Below are 26,908 nucleotides of genomic sequence, written 5' to 3' on the forward strand. Positions count from 1 at the left end.
TCCGTTTATCTGCTATATCTTTGGGGAAATGTTGACTTACCCCAACAGAATTGTACTTTGTGAGATTTTTGCACGATTTTCTCACAGTTTCACGTTCCTCAAAACTACTATATCGTACAACAATAGGGCGTATCTTGTCCGATTTATATCTTCCCATTCTTTCTGTTTTGGTCATCATGATATTTCCTGCGTTTTTTATTTTCATGTCTTCTTTCATTATTGTCAAAATCTTTTCTTTACACTGTTCATTTGTTTCGGATTCTTCATCATTAACCCGAAAAAACAGAAGATTATTTTTGAGGTCAGCACATTTCATCTCATTAACGAGATCCTCACATTCAATACGCTGAGTTTCTATTTGGGACACTTTGGTTTTTAAGGAAACGATCTCGTCCTGCTTTCTTTTGATTTCATCTACGGTATTGCTTTCAAACTGCTGGCTACTCTCGAGATCACTGATCCGTTTTTCCATGGCGTCGACCTTTTGACCTATATCATACATGGATACCGTTAATCCATTAACGGTAGTCTGAATTTTTTCAAGTTGTCCTAGTTTCATATCCATATTATCCAATCTGTTCAAGATCAATGTAAATGGATCGATGCTATTGGGTGAATTCGAATTCAAAGGTGTGCTGGTATTATATTGCGGTATATTATACGTTGCTACTGGCGTTGTAGGTACAATACCATGACCATTGCTCAATGTTTGAAATGTTTGTGTATTGTTTACCGTATTTGGTGATGAATTTCCCGCATATGTATATCCGCCATTAACGTTAGTTCCCTGCATAACAAATGTCTGACTTGCCTGGCCAAAGCTGCCGTTCATACATCCTTGTCCCTGACCTGTCGTCTGTACTGATGAGTTGTTCATATCTGTCACTTTCCGGCGTGAAGTCTCCTGGTTCACTTGCTGGGGTGATCTATTACTGTTTTTACGTTTTTTCCCTTGAGCTTGGCTCCCTTTCCCACCTTTTCCACCCATTTACTTAACCACTCGAATGTTATTAAAATCACACTGAAGTGAAGTACGGGGCAATTTTTGCCACACAACACTTTACACCTGCTGATATAGCCAACACTATTAAAATACGTCTATGCTTAAAATAATAGAATAAAATAAAGGATGGATTACGACTTTTCTCAGGTATCTCTTAACATAAGAATATTGAAATGGTTTAAGTGATATATTTGAGTAAGTCGCATGAGATAAAAAAAAATAGACATTGACATAAAGAAAGACATACCAATGAAAAATACAGGTATTTTATAAATTATAAAAGCGTAGACAGTTAACACCACTGTCGTCCATAATCAATCAAAATAACCGTTTTGGGCGTTCTTAGTTCACCTGAGTAAAAAGAATTATGTAACCAATAAATCGCTGTTGGTCGTCCATCTTGAAACGTTAAATGATTACGACTATACTTTTCAGGAAAGTTTCTCAGGTGACTCTCTCTATAAGAGTAATATAATAGTTGTAGTATGACATAGACATGAAAATGAAAAATAGAGATATTTTATAAATAATGCAGACAGGGTAAATCTTAGCACACCCAATTTGATCGTTTTATTTAGTGCATTTAACAATTGGTATTTTATAACAATCAATTCTGGGTGTCTATGCTATATTTAGTAAGGATAAGAGGTCTTTATTGGAGTTTGTGTTTTCCAAATCATTACTGAAATTTGTATACATTGCTATGGTTATACACATTGCAAGTACTTTTAATAGATAGAATTCCGATCTCAAAGAAATAATAAAGTTCCTGGTAAAATTCTTCAACTCAATTATAAATGATTTTCAGGTCGTCTTATCTTCATTTGACATTTTTTAACAGCAGCTGCTAAAGTATTCTTTGATTCTTAATTTTTAAAATATCAATGTTGTGTTTTATTGCAAACATATAATTATAAAAATGAATAATATATAAAACATAATTTTTTTTGTTTGATATGATATCTTAATAATGATGAAAATTGAAAACAATGTTGATATATATGATGAGGTTTTTAAATATATTACTGTGATTTCGTTAAATGCACGGTTTTGTTAGTTTAAGACTATTACATTAAAGTCATCTCAGAGTAGGCTAATAGATGAGATATAAATTTATACGTAACTTAATCCCCAATTGTTAAAAAGATTTATTGCTTGTCATGCAGCATTTGCCTTACATTTCGGCTCATATGTTTTTGAAAGTCTTCCAAGAAAAAAACAACTGACAGTGCATCTATCATAAAAGTGTGTTTGGTTATTTTTGTCAGAATATGTAACCACCCAACGAGGACGAGATCATATTCCGGCTAATGAAAAATGTTTAAAGCGCATGATTCAAACGATAACCCGAATCATTCGAAATAATCATACATAAAGTATTGCAAATGACTGTTTTCAATTATTGATATGCACTTGAGTGTCACGTATAATTTTATTGTTTATATCACAGTAAGCAGTTTTTAATACATGAATATATCCCATAGTATATAAAATATGATAAATATATATCCAGATTCAGCTGTACGTAACATGTTGTTGAGATATTATCCTGTATATATTAGTATTAGGATAGAATATATATATTTATAATTACCTTATCAAAAACAAGCCAATTTTGATTTAAAAAGTGAAAAATTGAATTCCTATACATACTTTCTGTTTATATTAATTTTTTGAATGTATTATGTACTGCTGTTTACATTATGATCTTGAAGTTGACCTTATTACACTAAAACCGTGATAAAAATGGATGAATTAAAGCTTATATTTCATTTAAATGCTTGTAAAGAAGACTACAACTATTGTACAGATGACATATTTTAATGTAGAAATCAAAACATTGTAACATTTTCTACAAAAAAACTATTGACGTATTATATCAAATAGCTAGTTAAAATATCTTAAGTTTGTTCTTTTTTACAAATAATGTTTTACCATTCTTTTTAATTTATAGAAAGTGATTTTGTTTACTTGTAAAAGAATGCTTGCACATTATGCACTTAAAAATCTAAATAGATAAACAGAATTATAAACAGTAGCATTATAACTTCAAAATATTTCAGGATTTTTTTATCCATTTAACAATCTTGTAATCAATTAGCTAAAATGATTTTTCATACTTAAGTGATAATAAAAACAAGTTACATAAAATGCTCTTTTAATTTAAGAAAATTTCTAATAAATAGTCATAAATAACATAAGCACTGTTGTAACATGTACAGATACTCTACTCTGTTTTAATATTTTGAGGTAAAAGATTTATCGCATACTTGCAATGCCTCATTACTTTAAATTGAAAAACAAAACATATTAAATATTAAAAAATATTATTATAACAAAGAAGGGACTTTCAACGAAATCAAGCAATAATGATTTTGCTTGTAAGTGCTTATATTAGTGTATCATTAAAGGAAAGGAACCAGTGAATAATTATCCATATGTTGTGTATATATGTAGTATGTTTTAATGTGCTCCGTGAGCATGTCAAACATTTAATGTAACAGGTGGTTGTTACAAACGTTGGCGCAAAATATTGATCATTTCCAATACAATTTGCTTATACCAATTGTAATGAGTTTCATTTGAAACGTAAACCTGTTTGCAAAATAAAACGCATGAACAGAGGTAATATACAAATATAAAAGGTATAATGTCATAGGCTTTTCTATTTGTCTGGTATGTTAAGTGTAGCATCCAAACATTAAAAAGATAATTCCTCAAAACAAATCTCAGCTCATTATCTTGTACATCAAAGAACATACGAGTTATAATTGAAACAATTTTATATTAACTACAACTTTTCCCTAAGAAATAAGTGAGCACGTGCTTGCACTGTTATAACTTTGGCGTTAAATTATATAAAGTTTATGTTGTTGTTGTTGTTGTTGCTGTTGTATAGATAACATTGGTTTAAATAAAATGTAAATTGTTTTATTTTAATTTATACCTCCTCACTTTAAAAAACTATAGTGGCATTTAATCTAGAATTTAACCCTTAGAATAAAAGATAAATAATTACAACTGCACTTCTAGATTCTGAGACATGTGCTAGAACCTAGAACTTAGTTAATAAAAATAGACAATTGTGATTGTATATCAATCACTTGAAAAACCTACATCTAATTAATTCATTACATAATTAATTTACAATGATAAAAACATAATATTTCATCTATATTTTAAACACAATGACATAATTATAGCAAATGATGAAACGATAATAGCATTCTTTTTAGTCCACAACATTAATACTTTTATGTTTTTGGAAATAAAGCACAAGGTTATTTTAAATGAAAATAAAACATTTCGGTGTTATTAATAGAGGACAAATATAAATGTATTACGAAATAAAGAAAAGAAAACTTGCGTACAAATTTATAAAATTAACAAATAGAAAGAATAATATTAATTTAGTGTTTTTTGCAAGGGAATAAGATGTTAAAAGCTAAAAGAAAAATCACAAAATTTAATATACATGTAGTATATTGTGCTTACATGTAATTCCATACAACTTTCTCAACCTTAAAGTGAAACATATTTAATAAAACTGATATTTTTTTTGTTAAGCATGTACCTTAAACGTTTTGCAATTATTTACCATAACCATGCCTAACATCTTAACTCAACCTGTCTTTAATTCAGTCTGAACAATACGAATCACGTACTAACTGAAAAGCAAACAGTGCAGACAATTATAAGACTGCACATATGTGGAGACTAATCTTGGTCTCCAATGGTCGACGTATGGGTCCGCCAATAGGCAAATGGTTAAACAATATATACTTAAATACGTATTTGAATATATTTGATACACTTATAGTAAAATATAATAATAATAAGCTGGAAAAAAAAAGAAATTACTATCAATGATTTTGCTTAAAATAAATAAGATAAATAGAACAATGAATTGAACTGAAACTGGTGGTCCTTAAAGTGGATAAGTGATGTGGTCTTAACTGTGGACCATTGAGTCAGACATAAATAACCGAAAATTCTGTTCTCTTATTATAAGGGTGATCTTAAGCCTGGACTGGTTTAAAGTAATTATTCTACTATACTGTATTCTGCAATTTCAGATAAAAGCAGTAGTATCGCATTGAGAGCGCAATAGTCGTCTTGACAGTGCCTTCAAGTCGCAGTAAGAGCGTTTAAGAAAACTAAAGCTCCGTCCAAGCGCCTTACACACGCAGTAAAGGCGCGGTAGAGACGCCACACAATCTCCGAACAAGCGCCGTCGCTAACCAGGGCGTTCATTCGGCGATCATTCTGCGCTTTTACGGCGCTCCTGTTGCGTAGGAGATTCTACTGAGTTGCTACGGCGTCCTTACTGCGATCCCACTGCGCTCTTATCAGAACGCAGAATGACGCGTTTGTTTTGAGCATGCCCAAAATGCACGCCGTTGGTCGGCGTTCTATGCGATGCCACTTCGATGCTGCTTTTGTTTATAAAACATTAAATAATGATGTACTTCAGAATTACCCATTTTCTACAAGAGGAAAGAAACGATAGTTTGATCTGACATTTGACAGAATTACATTAAATAGTTAGACTTTGAGTAAAATGTAATATTTTATTGCATTACAATATCAAAAAGTAACACCGCAATGATAACTCTCATGTATTTGCTTGCGCAGCGTACGCGTTGCCGTTGAACGCCTGCCGTCATTTTCTTTACATTCGTCTGTTTACAATTCCTTATGAAGTACATGTTATTAATCATGCTTAACATACATGTTATTAATCATGCTTAACAACAACAAGAAAATTTGTTTGTTTTTCGTACATTTTTTACAGGAATATAAACGTCACAAAATCGAAAGGCGATAATAAATTCAATAAAATTGCACTTCGACAAAGCCTATGATAATCTAGCAAGTTTCGTACACTGCTGACAGTTCCTTCTTCTCTCAAGTAACACGTTATATTGAAACGTACCTGTATATAGACTTTACTAGCCTGGGTTCCAGTCTTTGCTTCTGTTCGGAAAAGCGACTATATATCAATCAGAAATTGTGAAATGCTCGTACGAAATATTGCGTTTGTGAATAAGCAAAATATCGACGCCTAAATCACAGACTAAGATTTTAAATAAAAATATGCTTTTTATCGTAATGTCACATTTTAATTTTTTTGAATTTGCAATGGAATATTGTTGTTGTTGTTTTATATGTATAAACAATTCTCCTGATAAACTAAACATAATTGCCGCACTTTGAGTCTGAAAAGTATCTGCATACGTCGAATTTTGTTTTAAAATTACTCAAGGGGTGGGGGAAATAAAATCACGTGTACCGAAAAATTTGAGTCGGTGACCCCCTATTTTTTGTTTAATTTTGACTAAGTATACATTTTAAGGGACATTTAAAGAAACAAATCAAAAATTTGTTTCATGAATTTTTAAATAAGCCGCTTTAAAGCCGAAAATTGCGGCTAAACTGAACGTCAAATTTTACATTAAAAAATTGACTGTTTTCTTTTTATTTTTCAAACATTTTTCGGCGTAAAACAATAAAATTTATATGAAAAAAATAAATTTAATTTTATTTCAGCTTTAAGTAAAAAATAATTTCCGTCGAGTGCTTTAGAATTTAAGATAGTTTGTCCGCCAATGGCGTTGTAATACCCGTAACGGTTGCCAAGGAAACGCAACGTCCTCGTGTTCAAATAGGGCTTTGATTGTCAACTTTGACGTCGTGTGTACAAAAACTGGCTGAAACTATTGGAATAAACTCAACGGAATCCACTCAGAAATATAGTCAACTTTCTGCATGCCAATTTTCAAGACGCTACTCGAAAGTTCGCAAAGTGTCGCGTTCTACCTTAATAGAGGGCTGGTCTTAAAATCCGGGTTGGTCTTAAGTATGGATTCTACTGTTATCTAATTTTGAATAGGAGAAATTAATACACTCTTTTAATAAATTAAATATTATTATCAGAATATGATAAAACATTTATGTATAAAGATTACAGTTTTCGAGAACATTGAGGGGTTATTTCATAGGTGTGGATACTAATATTTTGTTTACAGGATTATCATTATGTGTAAATGAACAAACATATACAACTTATAGAAGATGAGAAAAGCATTATGATAACAATTACATATTTTGACACGAGTAAAACAATTATAATAACAAGTACATATCTTGGACAGAGTAAACCATGATAATAACAATTACATATTTTGGACACGAGTAAATCATGATGATAACAATTACATTTTTTATGGACACAAGTAAAACCATGATAATAACAATTACATATTTTGGACACAAGTGAAATCATGATTATAACAATTACATATTTTGGATACGAGTAAACCATGATAATAACAATTACATATTTTGAACATGAGTAAACCATGATAATAACAATAACATATTTTGGACACAAGTAAAACCATGATAATAACAATTATGGTTACAATTACTGTCTGTGGTGTACATATGGGAAGACTGTTTAAAAGGGATATTTTACCGAGACAAATTAGTGAAACAAACAAATGTAGGTTTTCAGATAAATGTTTTATCTACACTAAGATCGTGGTCCCTTACAAATATCAAACATTGTTACTTATTTTTTTCAAATAGTGAATAATATTTTCTAGTTTAAATAGTCTTAGAATAATTTAACTGGAGAGTGTAAAGTGTTTTAGTGAAAACAGTCTTAGAAAATTCATTTGACAGGATATGATTTTATAAATGTCATTAAATGACTTAATTCTAAGTATGAACGACCATATATACATTATCTTTTGGACAACTATATGTTGCATCTTTATAAGACATCCATTGACTAAACCAATGTATTGTATGGATAAAACAGATCTTTATGTAAATTATGTTGAAGAATACAAATTGTTGTAAGTCCTTGATATACGTAATTTGGTAACATTTCGAGAATGCAAAGTATAAAGTGTGTACAAAAGTACAAATGACATACTTTCCAATGTTAAATTTAATCATTAACACATTTAAACATTTCAGTTTTGTTTTACTCATTGTGTCCCATTTCATACCACAATGTAAACTTCTATAAGAACAAGTCAATATATGAACGTTATGTCTGCAAATTATAACATAACATTCTGATCATATGAAATTTGTTTTGCTAGGGGGGACAATTCCTAGGTGCATAAAACAGTAAACTGCTATGATACTGTCCGTGGAGTTGTCTCCCTTAGAAACGGAAAGTAAAAAGTATCTTGTAATTCTGTTTATATATTAACTCATATGATCTCTCTCTTATCAATTTTTGATACTTTACAGTACACACGTGTAGAGATTTTGTGCTCTATTGCGTGCACATTATACATGTAAAACACCCCTGATGAAGGCCCTTTTAGGGGCGTCATTATACTTGTACTCTTACATTCATCCTCTACACATTAATTGTTTTCAGGAACCACCAACATACATTCTACTATATGATCTCTTTAACATGGATTAATATAGCTGAAAATTCATTTAAGACTCAAACTAATTTAAGTAAAGCTACGTTATTACGGAGCCCCTAAAGTGACATTTTCTACACTTTTTTCTGGACTTTATTCATTTTTACGCAATAATAATTCGAAATTATGAAATATTAATTCGTTTTTACGAAATATTAAATCGTTTTTACGAAATAATAATTCGTATTACGAAATAATAATTAGTTTTTACGAAATAATAATTCGTTTTTATGAAATATTAATTCGTTATAACGAAATAATAATTAGTTTTTACGAAATATTAATTCGTTTTTACGAAATATTTATTCGTTTTTACGAAATATTAATTTGTTTTTATGAAATAATAATTAGTTTTCTAGTAGCCATGAACAGTCAAGATACATTCATTCAGTAATGAGGACAGCAAGCAAAATCATATACTTAAGTAATTGGCCTGACATAGAGTTTGAATTGAAGGTCATTGTGAGCTTGACATAGAACCTTCTAACCTCACAATCAAAAGCCTAGATCAACATTGCCACCAAATATAACGATAATAAGTCTAATGGCTCTCAAGTTATTATATTTGAGTGAACAGGGTTTTTGAATGAGAAGTAATTTTTCAATCCAAAACATCCTCTTTTCCCCTTTTTCCAAAAACATATTACAAACAGCTGGCAAAAAATCAAAATATTTTAATTTCTGAGACAATTAATCTTTTCTGACATATTTCTTAAAAAAACCAAATGAGTACATGTATTTATTAGTTTCTTTTATCATACACATCACATTAGTAAAACTTAAAGGGGCTGGCTTCCAGATTTTCACCTTAAATATATTTCCTTTAAATTTATGTATTAGCACCGTGCGATCATAAAAAATAGTCAAAGTCATAGTCATTGAACCGACAAGAAAGAGGCTATTGTGCATTTTTTGATTCGGGGGCGTCCTTGGCCTAGCGGTTAAGGTCGTTGACTTCAAACCACTTGCCCCTCACCGCTGTGGGTTCGAATCCCGACAGGGACTTTGGATTCTTCCATGAGAGGAAGCTATCCAGCTAGCTTACGGAACGTCAGTGGTTCTACTCAGGTGCCTGAAATAATGCACGGGCACCTGAGGTCTTCCTCCACAGGTAAAGCTGGAACGTCGCGATATGACCTATACTGTGTCGATGCGACGTAAAACCCAAAACAAAAAAAATATTTTGATTCCGTTTAAGCACAGGATTTATTTCACAATAACGAAATATTAATTCGTAATTACGAAATATTAATTCGTTTTTACGAATTATTATTTCGTAATTACGAAATAATATTTCTTTTTTACGAAATAATATTTCGTATTTACGAATTATTATTTCGTAATTACGAAATAATAATTTGTAAAAACGAATTAATATTTCGTTTTTATGAATAAATATTTCGTTTTTACGAATTAACATTTCGTTTGTACGAATTAACATTTCGTAATTACGAATTGATATTTCGTTATTACGAATAAATAATTCGTTATTTCGAAATAATATTTCGTGAAAACGAAATAATATTTCGTAATTACGAATAAATATTTCGTAATTACGAATTAAAATTTCGTCAAAACGAATCAATATTTGTAAAAACGAATTAAGTCTCGGGGGAAAAAAGTGTGGAAAATATCACCCTAGGGGCTCCTTATTACGAAAAGTAAATCTATGAGAATATTTTTTTTTTAGATTGTTCAACATCCTTATTTAGACTCTCGTGGACAGATTACAGTACAGTATGATCATCCTGCCCACAGGTGAAGCGGCAGCTTATTTAATTAGCTGGTTAGTTTGTGTACAACCTGCTTTTTGGTAAACGAAGACAGCTTGAACGTCTTAAATAGTATTGTTATCAATGTTTTTAATGTAGTACACGCCCCTCAAAGACACAAAAAGTAGGCCACTCGGGCAAGCCGATTCTCTGTGAAGCATGGTATCAGATGAAAATGCAGCTAAGTCAATCAAAGACCTTGTTCAATTATTTAACATTTACAGTATAGTAAAGCTGTTCTATATATTTAAAATATTATAGTTACATTTCACCTGTTCATTTGTGTACAAGCACCGCTGTACCGCGAGATTCGTCAGACAAGATCTTACGAATCTCACGGGAGGGTACTGCAAAATGTAAGACGTGAGAAACGTAAGACTATTTTAGTGGAACATAATTTTGTTGCACTCAAATTAAATACTGTCAATATTTCATTGCAATTTAAAAATTAAACATCAACATGTCTTTGAGTCCTTTTTTTCGTTAAAGTGGTGTAAAATACTTATTTGAATGCACAAAATGGAGATGATAATTTAAAAAAATGAATATTTGAGCTATAAAAAAATGATATCCTTTATTACCTCATTAACTCATACAGTTTATATTACCGAACTGTAATAACTTGAATAAAATCATAAAATATCATTTAAAATATGTGTATATTGTAGTCTGATTATATAATGTATGCAATAAATATGTTAACATGTTATGTAACTATGATATATTCGACTGAAATAAGTAATAAGTGATAAATAGTAAGTTATAAATTATAAGTTGTAGATTATATTTAATAATTAAGTTAAACATATTAAGTAATACATTTTGTAAATAATAAGTAATAAAAAATAATTTTCCTTCCAGGGCTTCCGTTTTCCTTTTTTTCCTGCCAAACATGAGACAATACTAAATGTAAGTTATAATCTGTAAATAATAAGTAAAATGTATGAAGATAGGTAATAAGTAATAATATTTTAAATAATAAGTGTTCCCCAGGGCTCCCGTACAATTCAGTTCATTTTGACAATAAAAGATGAGCATTATGACACTTTGAATGGGTAAGTTTTCCTTGTAAACATATAAATACAAATGTTGCTATGTACACATTCACCAGTTAATTTTTAAACAGTCAATTAATATTCAAGCGACATGATAGTAGGTAGTTTAACTTCTCGTTTCGGAACATTGGCCATACCTGCATAACGTTTGCATTTAATGAACAAGTAGACTTTATACTATCACGTTAAGTTTCAAATAACGCCAAAGCGATGATGAATATTATAACAAAGGTAAAATGAAACACTTGCAAGGTCTCCTTACCCGAGTCTGCGATTGGTCGCTTTTTATATTTGCCATGGAGGGATTTTCCCTGTTTTACATATTTTATTCATATATATGATACATGGAGCAAATGTACTAAATGTCAATTTACGGGCTGAATTGAAGAATTAGCATTTCTTTCAAACAAATCTTTTAATATGGCTTTGCGGTATGTTATAAAAGTCGTATGATTTTCCAACATCGTTGACACTAGTATATTTAGTATCATTTTCGTGTATTGTGAAACTTTTAGCTGCTGCTAATTATAGGACACGAGGTGTTTCGTTTTAATTGTTTCACTTGAACACGATCAATATCGAGTCTACCATTTACTCAAATAAATTTTGGTTTACATTGTGCTTGAGGTGTCTCCCTTAACTTTAATTCAAATGTCACATTGAAGACACGTAAGTTTTTGTTACAGCTATTTTAAATACAATTGTTTTATTCAACTTAACCCAGGAATAGCGAGTAAAAATTACCACAGCAGCGCCCGTTAGCTACACCAGGGTCTTTTAAATAGACTTTTTGAAAGACCCTGGCTACATCGAGCTTTGCCGTGATAAGCAGTCTTAAAATTTATTTTCCCGCTCTTACTAAAACGAATTTAAAAAACAAGAAAATAGCACAACTATTTTGAAAGTGTATCCAGTATAGTTATTGTTTCATTTAATTAATAAATCTGTCAAATGCACACTGATTATACGTCCATGCACACAATATATTTATCTTTGATAAATGTTTGATGTACGCAATAGTATGCGATTACATTTACATGTAATTTAATTCTATGAAAAAGTGAAACTGACCGTTACAGCGCAAAAGGGTACACTACCGGTTTACTTCTTATTGTTCCACGTGATGTATGATCGCCAACGCGTATGTCTGTGTTTTTTTCTTCTTTTTTTATATTTTCAACATTATTGAAGGTATGATTGTTTGTTTATTTTTTGTTTCTTTTGGGTTTTTTTTAAGTTATTGCTTTTGAAGTTGTTCTTTTTGTTTCTTTTTTATAATATGTTTTGCAATTATTTAGTCAAGATCATACTCTTTTTAAAATAGCATTCATATTAGAATCAAGAAAATCAATCAATAAATGTCAGTTCAATGGCGTATATTTCAATATAAAACAAACAAATCAGTATTTCTAAGTTGTTCCATATTCGTGTAGACAATTTTGCAAGCCCTATTTAAATAAAAAGAATAGGTCTAAAAACAATTGCAGAAGTAGGGATCTAACCACAGACCTCTCATATAATAGGTTATCACTCAACCGGCTGTGCCATTGCAAATATGATCAGAACGTAAACATAACGATATTGTGACTTTTCAAAAAATTACTTATATACTCTATATTAATTCTTGTAAACTATACGAACAAAACCGAAGTGGAATGAGTGCTATAATAACAGGGGAGGAAGTGTTTCACGCGGGATGGAGTTCTATGATAACTTGTCAATGAGTTCTTGCATTAACTGTCACGGAGTTCGTCGGAAAACTTTTGTATATACTGCAAAAACACTCGTCAAAAATGGTAATTTTTCATCTTTAAAAGGTGAGTTTTGGGTGCTAAATTAATCTTTAATGATTAAGCTTGCCTTACATATTGCATTAGGTGTCAAAAACTTAGTTATACTCCATTTTTCATCGCGTTTTTCTTAAAATTTTAATTTGAGTAAAATTTCTAAATTATTTGCCATTTTGCAAGTACTGGCCTGTTTATTTCAAGTCTTCATCCTTGTCATACATAATTATAATGCAAAATGGTGAACATAAAGCCCCGGCTAACAAATTAAAAACCGATTTATCAAATGTCCCGGAGTTCTTGTGATAAATCAAAATATGTCCTGGAGTTCTTATGATAACTTTTGTCTCTGCCAATGTGTTTCTTGGGCTAAATCACTGCAAAATTAGCGTTTTTTTATTATTCAGTAAGGTTGTAAATCATTATGAAATGTAAGACGCTCATTTTATGCACAAAAATGAGGATATATATAATGTTGGTTTTGAGTGTATTTTAGTTAAAGAGATTTTAATGAAATATCTTATCCCCGTTTCTTTTTTATGGTATTTTTGCTGACGCAAATCCTCAGACAGGAAAAAGTATTGATGTAGAGCATTGACTTTCATGATAAAATGCCCTCAAGTATGGTGTCTACATGTATATTTTTCTGCCGATGTTTGATGGGGATTTCCCCTATGTAATCTTAGTGGAGGAAATTGTTTATTTTGCTGTAATTGATAACAAAATATATTTGAGTTAAACTTATTTCGTTTAAACCCGGAGGGACTTGCAAATTTGTTCGAGAGATCGGTAGTTATATAGCCAACCGCAGTTGAGTTTTATCATATTGTCTTTCTTTTTGGAAACATAAGTGTGAAAAAATTATCCTGGTTTTATACATGTACTCCTTTATTATGGTATAAAATGAAAATTGAAAAATCGGGTATAAATTTGTTAGCCGGGTTTTATGTTTGCAAGTTTGCATTACAGTTAGGTAATTATGTATGGCAAGGATGAAGACTTGAAATTAACAGGTCAATACTTGCGAATTGGCAAATATTTTGAAAAATTTTACTCAAAACTACCAGATTTTTAGCAAGAGGCGATGAAAAATGGACTATGAATTAGTTTTTGACACATAATACAATGTGAAAGGCAAGCTTAATAATTAAAGTTTAATTGAGCACCTAAAACTCACTTTTTAAAAGATAATAATTACCATTTTTGACGAGTGATTTTGCAGTATATACAATACATTTCCGACGAACTCCGTGGCAGTTAACGGAAGAATTCCTTGACAACTTGATAATGTATTCATAACTGACTGGTTAATAAAATCCGACTATAAATTGTTATTGAGAGAAAATTAGCCTTATTTGGTCAGTTTGTCCGTCACTAGGAAGTTGTCAAGCTGTCTTAATATTATAAACATATTCTAAATCAATCATAAACATTGAAAGTAATCAATTTGCATTTTGTATTTGTATCCAAAAAAAAAAAGAAATATAAAAAAGTTAAAATTTATTTTATTTAAGTAAACACACTGAAAGAACCTTAGTATGTTATTAAAATACTCTATCGTACGATATTCTCATATTACGAGAAAGGGAATACTTTTTACAATTTCCTGATTTTCCTAATTCTTAACCGATGTAACATTACTTTCTAGAAGAATATATTGACTTATTTTAAAAGTGCCAGCGAAAATTAATGACATTTGATTGAAAGGCGATTTTAAGGAGTAGCCGACACGCAATGGAATGTGAAAAAAAAAATGTTATGAATATCCGGGAGTAAAAAGAGCTTTATTATTGTGAGAAGGCAATATTTTATGTAAAATTTCGAAATATGTTAATTTATTATAATTAGGTAAGGGCAAGTGGATATAGTTTATAACTGCACCTCGTATACTGTAAGATATTTTCTGTTTTCTATGATTTCGTAAAAGTGAAAAACATCAGTTTACTTAAATAGTAATTGTGAAAATGAAGTTACAAACTGCATGAGTATGTCTTATAAATATGTTATTTTGACGACATTATTTCTGTGAAAGCCCTCATCATTAATATTATTAAATTCTTTTTGTTTCATACTATTAACATACAAGTTTCCTTTTCTGTATAAGCTATATTTTGTTTTGTATTAAATGTTCTCTTTATGTTGCATGTAAAACGTTAGTAAAATTGTACAATGTAGTAAAATTGTATCAAACTATCTTTAAAAAGGAACATTAAGGTAATCAAATGTTCATTTATCAATACTGTCAAATGAAAATACGCCAGTGATAATAGTTGTGTAAATTGCTACACCAAACATTCGCATTAGAAGTGCCACTTGTGTTTTACTGCCCTTTATTCTTTCCGTTGTTAATTTTGATGTAATATTAAAACACTTCATATATAATGATAATTGTAAGGTTGAATACCGATTTTGTACATTTGCATCTTTATATTTGGAGTATATTTGTTATCTTCATTTAAAGAGTCAACTCAACATAATAAATTCAGGTAACAGTCAATTTCATTGCTTATATATATAAATACTAAAATATTTGTGAATGCAATAATGTAGGGACTCCACTAAGATTTTTTGAAACGTTATTCACTTAAATCGACTGCAAGACTGCATTAAAAATCGCTCGCTTTCTATAAATAAAAATGATGCCACCCTGTGAATGATGAAAGGTTTAAATATCGGTCGTACAATTGAGTTGGTTTTTGTTACATTACACTGATCAAGTTGAAAACACGACGATTGGAATTGCGACGGTAGTAGTGAAACCATAATAAGATACCGGTATTTTGACTGCCAGGTGTCAGCCACATTTTAAATTATAACCAAAATCCCCGGCCTATTGAAATTTTATTTATGTTAGCTTATGTCGTATAAATATTATAAGTATTTCACTAGTTGTACAATTTACAACCTCAGGGGTGATCAAAATGTTTGTGGAAACGTGTATTTGCTAAGTTATTGACCCATGGTCTCAACGTAAGACAAGACAAATTCCGACAGTAATCAGTAAGTCTGCGAAAGAAATATCTGACTAACATAAAGATATGACAAAAATCGAGTCAGAAACGAAAGTATAGTGTACCCATAGTTACCAACGATTGCTTAAATTAAATGAAAATTATACCAGCCGTAACGATCAGTATCGCCAGCCTTGAAAGTCATCCTGACTTATTATACATGTAGTGTTATCATTCTTCAAAAGTCAAGAAGTGTAGAAACACGTTTGCGGATTTAACTTATTTCTAAATAACAATATTTTCATGTTAAACTATTCGACATTTTCATGTTAAAATATTCGGCAATATGAGTCATCATTAAGCAATGTTGTACAGGAACAAGTTCTTGCAACAGTTTCAATAATGGTGTGTAAGGTGACCTTTAACGCTTCTCATCGACGTATCTAAGTATAAAATCAGCGTTGTTTGTTTCGTCTGTTTGTCGTAAAACGTTTTTCCATACGTCCATACGCAAGATCAATCAGCATGACATGCATGGTGTGTTTATGGTAATCTGGATTCTTTTAATTTTAATGTTATTTATATTCAAATAACCAATGCTTCATAATTGAAAATATAGCAGTCTCTGAATGTCCGGTAACACCAGATTTCAACGTTTAAATTAAAGATTTGAAAACGGAGAAATATTCGCAGATTTGTTCACACGCTCATAGTCGACATAAATTATTTTGTTGGCGTCAACCTTGAAAATGTTTTTTGAGACGAGTACTTTTCTAAAGCGCGTGTAATTTTGTTATCAAATGTGTAAATTGAGCAAAGAATGATAAATGCTTGTATGAAATTATCTCGACTCAGTAGAATTTTCATGAATATAATACGATAAGAAAAGAAATAGGAAGCATCTTAACGCGATATTTTTCATCACCCCTCGTACATTCCCTCGTATAAAAGAGGTTGACCTGGCGGGAAAAAGACATTTCCTTCGCTTGATGCTTCTTTATATATTTGTATAACATACAATCTTCTGAAAATGTGTGCGCTAGATAGAGCTTATATTTGAGTACCGCGTGTCAACCGCAAGGTATGTTTTATTTTATTTCTCTAATTTATTTAAAATGTCGAAAATATTAGTGGTACATGTATTATGTTTTCAGAATTTTTAACCGATAAATCAATTTTATTTATACGCGTTGAAGAAAACACCTTACGCTTTTATTCAGTAAAGGTTTTTGTTATAGTCAACAAATTTGAAACTTTAAACAGATCTTATGAATGCATAAAATACGTTTTTAGATATAATTGAATTCTTATTTTACATTCAATGCATTCATTCAAAAAAGGCAGATTTATCTTTTAAGGAGATTTTTCTTTATTTTTCTTTGGTTTAATATTGTTTACTGATTTATCCGTGAAAATTATATTTGATAGTTTTTTACAGTGAAAATTATCAAAGTATAATTTCACACTGACTACTTTTTAAAGATTTTTCCAATGTGGTACTTCACTTTTATTTTCGCTTACAAATCCGACAAAACCAAGTCTGTTATTTTCATATTTACAAATATGTCTTAACCAATATCAGGGGGTCGAACGTTTAGCGATGCGATACTCCTTTAGGCAAGGTGAAATCATGCGATACGGAAAAATGGCGGAATTATTCGTGTAAACACACGACAGAGTGAGTGTATTTTATTAATTATTGCATAAATCTCCGATTACAGTTGCATATTTTGTATTAATGATGTGAATATAGGACCGACACACATTTCATCAAAATTACAAAGGCTTAAATTCATACTTAAAAAAGTTATTGAAGGTAAACTGACGGCAACTGATTATGTGTCGGTGAATAAAATCGCTCAAAGCAAGCTTACATTAATATAGTTAATTTCTTTTTTCTTCTTTATTATATAAGGCTTATCATAATTGATTTGCATAGCAAGTACCTTTGTGCTCCAATATACATAGACGCTTACTGGTCAAAATATTTAAGTGTACGCTGGGTTTTGGTCGCAAACCAATTGAAGCATATTCAATGTGCACATGCGTGCTTCCAATTCGGCTGAGTAATTTTAGGAGGTCCGTCCAGAAGAAATTAGTTGTTATGAATTATAGAATGACATTAAGTGTTACATTTTGCAATGAATGAAAAAGATAAATGAAAATGAGACAAATATGAGAAAATGAATAGGACACATATATAGGACATGCACATATATGATATAACAAAATGGCAAACGTATAGGGGATATATAACGACACAATATATAAGACATACATACAAACAATAAGTTATACATGTCGGTATATTACCCTCGTGACATACTTCCCCACTTCGGGAAATGTCGTCCCGACATATAATAATTTATGAAATTACCGTAGAAGAATAACAGAAGTGCGTTAATATTACATCAAAATTAACTATTAAATGAAATTGATTCAATATGTTATAAAGGCACTTCAAATTATTATTAAGTACATTTAGGACTCTTGCTGAACTGTAAGGCATCAAACAAGCTTCCCCGAAGACTGTATACATGATTAAAACATATCACGGTGCCAAAGGTTTACGCATCATTTTTCCGAGTACCATTGATAATTTATCATCCTGCGTGCAAAACCGTATCATTTTAGACAAAACAAACATATAAACACAAAATGCATGATGAAAATGTATAAATAAAAGTGTGTCTACGGAATATTATGATCATTTAAGGTTTTGTTTTTACCTAGTTTTAATCAAAGACTTGTACGATTTCTTTGTTTTAATGAGAAAAGCTAGAGCTGGCTTGAGGAAAAGGATCCTTTGGAATACTTTTAAAATTAGAAAATTCTGTTGTCAATCAAAATATTCAAAAAATATAACTGCAAGCATCAAAGAAATGTATACACAGAATATTGCACATAAATTTAAGCTGTTTAATTCCTTACAAAATCATAAAAGCATGACAACTGACCGAGTTCTTCGTACCGTATCATGGGTCCGCACCGAACAATGTGACACCGTATACATTAGCGATAGACTTGCACCGCATCATGATGATTAACCTTTTTCTTAATTATCTTATTTGTATTTATTTATTGATGCCATCTGGGCGAAGCTTTTCTCAATCATTTACAAATGCATAAATACTAAAGATGCTTCAGTTCCTGAAGCAAACCTGATTCCTTTGTGTGTCTGGCGTAAACACGTGGGACCATGGTCATATTCTAAAGAATCGGTTCGATAAGGAAAATAGTATGCAAATTTCTAACTTTCTTGTACATGTAAAGACGCAAGTTTATATTGAAATTGTTATGAAAAAAAATGTAATACAAATATTCATATATAATTGTTACCAGTTTATACATACTCTTTGAGATAGTGCTTATGGAGAGTTTTTAAAAAAAGTTTTTTTAAGATTCCTACTCAACCCAAAAACTCCTACCCAATATGTATAATTTATTATTTGTCAATTATCATGTAAATGAAATGTTTATAAATAACATATAGGTTAAACTAAAGAATTTGAGTCAATACATTGGACGAATTAGGAATCGGCCATCCAATGTTTTCTTGAGCAAGAAACTTACATTCTTTTGGTTAAAGTTATCTATAAGTTTTATAAAAGTCTAGCAATAACTCGAACCACAAGTATCAAGAAAGTGTGAAAATAATACGAGCATGCCGACACAGATAATAATACAGGGAGGAAAACACAAGCACACCGTTGCCGCCTTTCTTAAATTCAGTAGCATGCGTAAGTTACGTGCCCTGTCAATAAGATAAGTAAGTAAAATTCAAATGTAAAAAAAACTACTGTTTATGAAATATGAGTTTGGGCTTTTTTGTGCGATGTATTAGCCAATGTGAGAAAAAAAAGTTCAATTATTGATTTCAGCAAATACTATATAATTCCCGAGTCCAAAGAAAAAGTTTAACTTCACAAAAGACATAAAATGCAACCGCTACGGCAGCATAGAATTTTACTAGGACATTATCTTTAAAAACCTATAGAGGTGCAGATTGCTTCCAGGCGCAGGTAATCTACTGCCCTGCTTACCCTTACCGGTAACCAAACATGTACCTTTTCTTGTCCATCCTACGATAAAAAAATAACCAAAAAAATAAAAAAACAACAACTAGAAATGTGTCATCATGCCACAGATGCCCCCGCATGCAGCCAAAATTTCCGATGTTATAATATTTAGTTCCAAATTTGTTCGCACAAATTATTTTTTTCATTTTAAGTTCAAAGCCCTTAAAACTTTTCAATGTTTACACAAACCATTTTCATACAATGTTCAAGGCACTGAAATTATTCAGTCTAAACTTTTTGAAAATAGCATATTTCATATTTGTAGCCAAAATAATGGCTACATACATTTCAGTGCTGAAACTGAAAGTTCAAAATTTTTCCAACATTCTAGAAAGATAAGTTTGTCCCAAATCATTGAACCACGAACAAATTCAAACTTAAACTGCTTATTCCTAAGATGTATCTATATTATTTTCAAAGTGAAAGGGACATAACTCTGCCAAAAAATCATCGAACCATGACCAAATTCCAACCAGACCTGCCCATTCCTTTGACATATCCATATGTCAAATTTGAGTTGTTGGGTAGATAATGAACAGAAACTGTAAATTTCATATTGTTTTCAAAGTGAAAGGGGCATTACTCTGCCAAAAATCATTGAACCATGACCAAATTCCAACTTGGCCTGGGCATTCCAAAAACATATCCATATGTCAAATTTGAGTTGAATGTGTTGTACCGTTGGGGAGATAATAAACAGAAACTGAAAATTTCATATTATTTTCAAAGTGAAAGGGGCATAATTCTGCCAAAAATCATTGAACCATGACCAAATTCAAACTTGACCTGCGCATTCCTGAGACGTATCCATATGTCAAGTTTGAGTTGAATGTGTTGTACCATTGGGAAGATAATGATCGGAAACTGAAAATTTCATATTATTTTCAAAGTGAAAGGGGCATAACTCTGCCAAAAATCATTGAACCATGACCAAATTCGAACTTGACCTGTATTTTCTCACGACATATCCATATGTTAAATTTGAGTTGAATATGTTGTACCGTTGGGGAGATAATGAACGGAAACTGAAAATTTGATATTATTTTCAAAGTAAAAGGGGCATAACTCTGCCAAAAATCATCGAACCATGACCAAATTCGAACTTGACCTGTATTTTCTCATGAAATATCCATATGTCAATTTTGAGTTGAATGTGTGCAACCGTTACTAAGATAATGAACGGAAACTGATGATGACGGAATGACAGAATGACAGAATGACGGAAGGACGGAAGGACGGAACAGGGTAACACTATATGCCCCGGCCATTACATGGCGGGGGCATAAAAAACGTTTAAAATATCTTAAAGTACATGTATGCAGTATTAAAAAGAAGCGGTGCCATGGTTCTGCATGCGGTACCACGTTTATCAAAGTTTTCTTGATTTTGCATTATTTGTGGAAAATTGGAATGTGATCAGCTCGTGTCAATGCTTTATGTGATTTTTTACATATGATACTTTTTTCGACAACTTTACTTTTTTGCACACATAGATGAAACATTCAAAACTTCCGTGATGTATGCAAACTGTCTAAATAAAATCAATTTTAGTAAGAAATTTTCGCCCTCTTGCACTTTTCAGAAGATTGCGTAAGAATGATACGGTACTGCGCGCAAGATGATAAATTATCGACGGTATGCGGAAAATGATGGTAAACACTTGACACCTTGCATATGTTTAATCTAAATTGAGGATAAGAAAAGACTGTAAAGTATTTACATTTGAATTATAGGCTTGCCCTCAAATATATATCAAATAAACACATCTAAATATAATAGATAAAAGAGTACATTAGTACCCACTAGTACATACTAGTACATCATTAGTACATTTGTACTAAAATATTTCTTTCAAAATTGTTCAACTTATGAACAAAACTTAATGGGGAACAAAAGTAAATAAAATGTTGGATAAATATTTGAAATATTTCCTTTATTTAAGATTTCTACAAAATATAGAAAACTCAATTGTGATAAAATCAAACATATGTTTTACATTAAAAAAAATTGTCAAACTCGTGAATGTCACAACCGATATAAACAGCATAAATAATCAGTTGAATTACCATTCACTATTCCTCATCCATGTAGGTTGGACCCTATGCCTTCTTTGTCTCCTAAGTGGTTCATCAGAAAGACATGTCAGCTGCTTTTGCTTATCAGTACTATTCTGTCCTACAACTTTCCATCAGCTTTTGACCGATTATTCCGGAGTGATGGTATAATATATTTACCTGATGAGTCTGAAATAGAAGAATCAACTTTTCTTGAACAGAATTATCAGTATTAGGGATGGTTTGTGTAAAAGTATCAGGATGATTGTCGGGACATACACCAGAAGATGTACCTAAATCACTCTTTATGATCAACTGAGATTTTAGGGTCACAAGCTAAACGCTTTGTTATCCGAATACCTGTCAATGGGAGTAATATATTCCTGTGAAGGAGTCGATGTTTTCCTTTACCATGCTTCCATTTGACTTCAAATAGAGGAACATCGGACGTAGGTTGACTGACCACCACATATCAAAATATTTTTAAGGCCTCCTTTTGACATTTCTATGGACAAAAAATACATACATACCAAGTCCATACGATAACTAGAATGAATAGGTACAAGTTTGGCAGAATGATTATCCAAAGTCTTTCGACAAATACAACGAGTACAATGACGAATACGATAATCTATGTATTGTTCCAATTTAGGCCAGAAGAATCTTGATCTGATAAGGGCAACAGTACGTGCACAGCCTTGATGACCCGCTTCATCATGAAGACCTGTAAAAACTACATCCTGAAATTAAAATGATCTGGTAACAACAGGGTACCCATTAGATGTTCTTTTACGATACAAGACGTCATTCTGTAAATACAAGTTAATCCATTCTTTGTGATATTTTCTCACAGATTCAGGTTCAAGCGACTTTTGTCTATCTGTAAGCCTATGACCAGCTTGTAAAAGCTGTATCAAACGAGCAAGAAAACCCTTCTGTTTTCGCTTTCAATCGACAGCTTTAAAGTGAGTACCAAAGCATGTCTCATCTTTTGGATTCAAGTCTAAAACTTGCTGAGTCAATGAAACACATTCCATTTTGCCAAATTCAAATTGCCCAATTTAGTGCCAAGAACTCTAGCTTGTGTGCTGGATATTTAACTCACTTGGTCTTAATCCTCTGCTGGCACAAGTAACAACTCGCTCCTTTCCGTCATGGTTTTGATAAAGAACTGCACCAACACCACCTGAACAAGCATCTATATTGAGAATAAACGACTTGGTATAATCAGCATAAGCTTAAATGGGTGGAGAAGACAATTTCTGAATCAAAATATCAAATGCCTCTTGTTGTTCTTTCTCCCACTTTCACGGTGTACAAGTTTTACATTTGACTGCTTTCTTATTAGTAGGGTGACCCACTAAATGATCATTAAGAGGTTTAACGGTTTTAGAAAATCCTCTATATAACGTCTATAGTAACCTGCAAAACTTAGACATTTTCTGAGTTTTTGACAGAAGTTGCAACTGGCCATTCCTTCAGGGCTAATATTTTCTCAGGATTAATTTCTAGACCTTGAGAACTAACAACATGTCCAATATATTGAACAAGGGTCCTGAAAAATTGTACCTTTCAGCTTAAGGTTATGTTTTTCAAGACGAAGAAAAACTGATTCTAAACGCTGACAATGAGAATCTATATTGTCCGAATAGATAATGATGTCATCAAGATATATGAGACAATCTTTTAAATGTAGTTCACCCATGCAACGTTCCATTAAGGCTGAAAAAAAAAACAGAATCCCTAAAGAAATTCTGGAAACTAAGTGGTCCCCACGGCAAAATTGTAAAATGTTGCAGGCTTGGTTTGATTGAGCCTGTTCATTGACGGTACTGGAAAGTGCAAGTTACCGTCAACGCCTTTAGCACCGGCTTAAGCAGAATTCAACATTTAAACACAAAAATGGTGAAATTTTGAATTTAGAAACATCCGCAGATGTGTTCATACGGCGGTCATCATGGTGACATTGTAGTTTCATTCCATGAAAAGCGGCGTATGGTCCCCAAGTAAAAGAATGCGTGTGCCCTAAACGAGAAAATAATGCGCGGAACTAAATAAAATGAAATTTTGAAAAGGGGATCTGAAGTTATGAAGCCTAAATATCACAGAAAAGACGTCAAAAAGCAAATTTTAAAAGGAGGCAACATCGCAGGCGCATTGGTTGACCAAAATGCAATTCGATTACATTCCAAAAATCCAAGAGGTCCTAAATCAAAAGGAGTCTTCTGTTTATCTTCTTCCTTCATAGTGACCTGCCAGTACCCAGATCTAACTTAGAAACATACTTCGATCCTGCTATTGAGTCAATGGTTTCGTCAATCTGAGGAAGAAAATAAGCATCCTTAACAGTACGAATGTTTAATTTTCGATTGTCAATGCAAAAACGCATGAACTATCTTTCTTGCGTACTAAGACAACATTTGAAGAGAAAGGGCTATGAGACTTACGAATAACTCCAGCTTCGACCATGCTCCTTAAGTGATCCCGTACTTCTTCAAACATACTTTGGGGAATACGTATATATGCGTCTTTAAAGAGAGTCGGGTCAGTTACGTTGATTTCATGTTCAACAACATTTGTACAACAAACAAACATAATTCCAAATACAAATTTACCACAAATGGAGTGGGTAAAATATAAATAAATCTAGATCCAAAGAACCTTTTATAAAAAGAAATTTCAGGAAAATCTGTTACTAGTATGTGTCAAATGCAATGGTAATTTCACTCGCCCAAAGTAGAAGAAAGTATTTAACGGAAACTAAAACTCAAAATTTAAATTGCGTTACATAAAATTCGGGAAATAAAATTGTCCCTGTCGTAGACTTTTGTAACACATAATTGATATCATATGTACATCACAAACCATCAATTATAACCATTTACTCAGTTTCAAACACAGTAAGATGAAAGAAAGTAAAATTGTGTAACATAATATTCAGGAAAATTGTAATGGCCTAAATGTACACCATACATGCACCACCATACATCAACATTAAATAGAACTGTATTCTGTACTCAAGTACTAACGGCAACATTTGTCACGCAAGTCGCACACTTTGCAATTCAATCAAGACCCATTTATTAACAATTCTGTTAAGCGTAAATGGCACCTCTGGTAGACCATAGTTCTCATTTCAGCAGCAACATTCAGTAACTTTTGATGATATACAACTAGCATAGCATCAACTGGGTTTCCTACCAGTATTTTCTAATCAATAAGTGGTAAATGGCTTTAACAACCACCATTCATACTCAACCACAATATGAAAAGGTCACTCTAACGTACAAAAATTCATTTAATTTCAATTAAGAAAACATTAGCATTATAACATGCAGTGATGTATTTCCAGTGTTTTCTAATACAGAAAATTGAGAGAAACAAACTTTAAACAAAATATTTTCAAAATTTTATTTTAAACTATCAGTCAAAATTGCACTTTATACTTACTAAAGACTAAATACCAATGATGCATCAAAACTGACAAACTGGGAGAGGACATTTATAAGCTTTATATCTTTCTGCCCAATCCCAAAATGTACTTTGTAAATATTGTTCACTTGTTAAATGTTTTGTTGAATAAATATGTTTAAACCAAAACTGACAAATGCGCGTTTTGGTTTACTATTCAAAATACTTGCATATAGTTACCTATACAAGTTGACTAAAATTTATTTCACGACTTATATACTTATCGCATGACCGCCACAACTTTCCTTTGAAGATTGGCTTTCTCTAAATTTCGGTATTGGAAAAATTGGGGTGCTCTAAATGAGGTATCAGTACGCTTGGGGGTGCTCTAAATGAGGTATCAGTACGATTTCTTGCGCATGCTCAGTTCATTATTTTATTTCAAGTAATAAAGTGAGCATACCTGAAAAAGAGCAGAACAAATCATTGCACATTTGACAGAACTTTTTTTTTTTTCAAAAAATATTTACATATCATCTCGATCATTTTTTTTCAAAAGTTGATAATGCAGTTATTATAAAGATGTTGACTCCAGTTGAAAATAATCGCAAATCTGCTTCTTGACCTTGACAACAAATCTGAAACAATGATCCAATTATTCTTTTTTTGCTTTAAACAATGCCTTCGTTTTTCAGGAGATTCTGACCAATAAGCCACTTAGTAAGTCACTACACGTATGAACATAGTATTCAAGTGTAATTATTAATAGAATGAAGTAGTGTTAAGTGTTAAGTACATTTTCGTTAGTTTAAAAAAAATACGCGTACAAGATATACCTCTGAAATATACAAAGGGATTCTTGTGTACAATATTACCTACATTATATTTTGAAAACGAGATGGAAAGATGATTAATATTTAGCATTAAGAAAAAATGCATTAACTTACCTGTCAAATGCTTATTTATCTCCAGGTCCTTCAAAACTTGTATTCCAGGCAGTCGCGCCTCAAATGTATTATAAGCCCATTTCGTGTTACGGTCCGTGTTCTTTGGTATCCCAGTCGGTCAGACAAGCTTTCTCAAAATGTTTATTCTTTTTATCAATTAAAAGTTTTTCTTCCGTCTTAAAATCTATAGTCCAAGAAATCCGTGCAAAAATAGGGTGAATTGTGTACCTCTTGTGAAAAGCATGAAACTTGGCATGGTGGCAGGAAATCGTATTTCAATTCATTTCAGCCTGGGATCCACTTTTTAAAAATCCAATATGGCCGCAAAAATCCAAGATGGCTGCCATATATTAAATTTTCAGAATAATCGGGTATTTCAGCTGTAGTCATAACTA

General features: G+C 31.6%; 1 protein-coding gene across 2 annotated transcripts in view; it reads left to right on the forward strand.

Annotated features, from left to right (window-relative positions):
- The first annotated feature begins 16,975 nt into the window (after positions 1-16,975).
- Positions 16,976-26,908, forward strand: part of LOC132755735 (scavenger receptor cysteine-rich type 1 protein M130-like) — a 33,374-nt gene continuing 23,441 nt past the window's right edge. Inside the window, exon 1 of one of the 2 annotated variants that reach the window (XM_060746655.1) lies at positions 16,976-17,103. The gene's annotated coding sequence lies outside the window, so the exon portion shown is untranslated. Of the gene's footprint in view, positions 17,104-17,586; positions 17,701-26,908 lie in introns of those variants that run through there. The other variant, XM_060746661.1, reaches the window with a different exon arrangement.

Source organism: Ruditapes philippinarum, unplaced genomic scaffold, assembly GCF_026571515.1.
Source record: "Ruditapes philippinarum isolate M1 unplaced genomic scaffold, ASM2657151v2 ctg2369_1_1_1_1, whole genome shotgun sequence".
Taxonomy (NCBI): domain Eukaryota; kingdom Metazoa; phylum Mollusca; class Bivalvia; order Venerida; family Veneridae; genus Ruditapes; species Ruditapes philippinarum.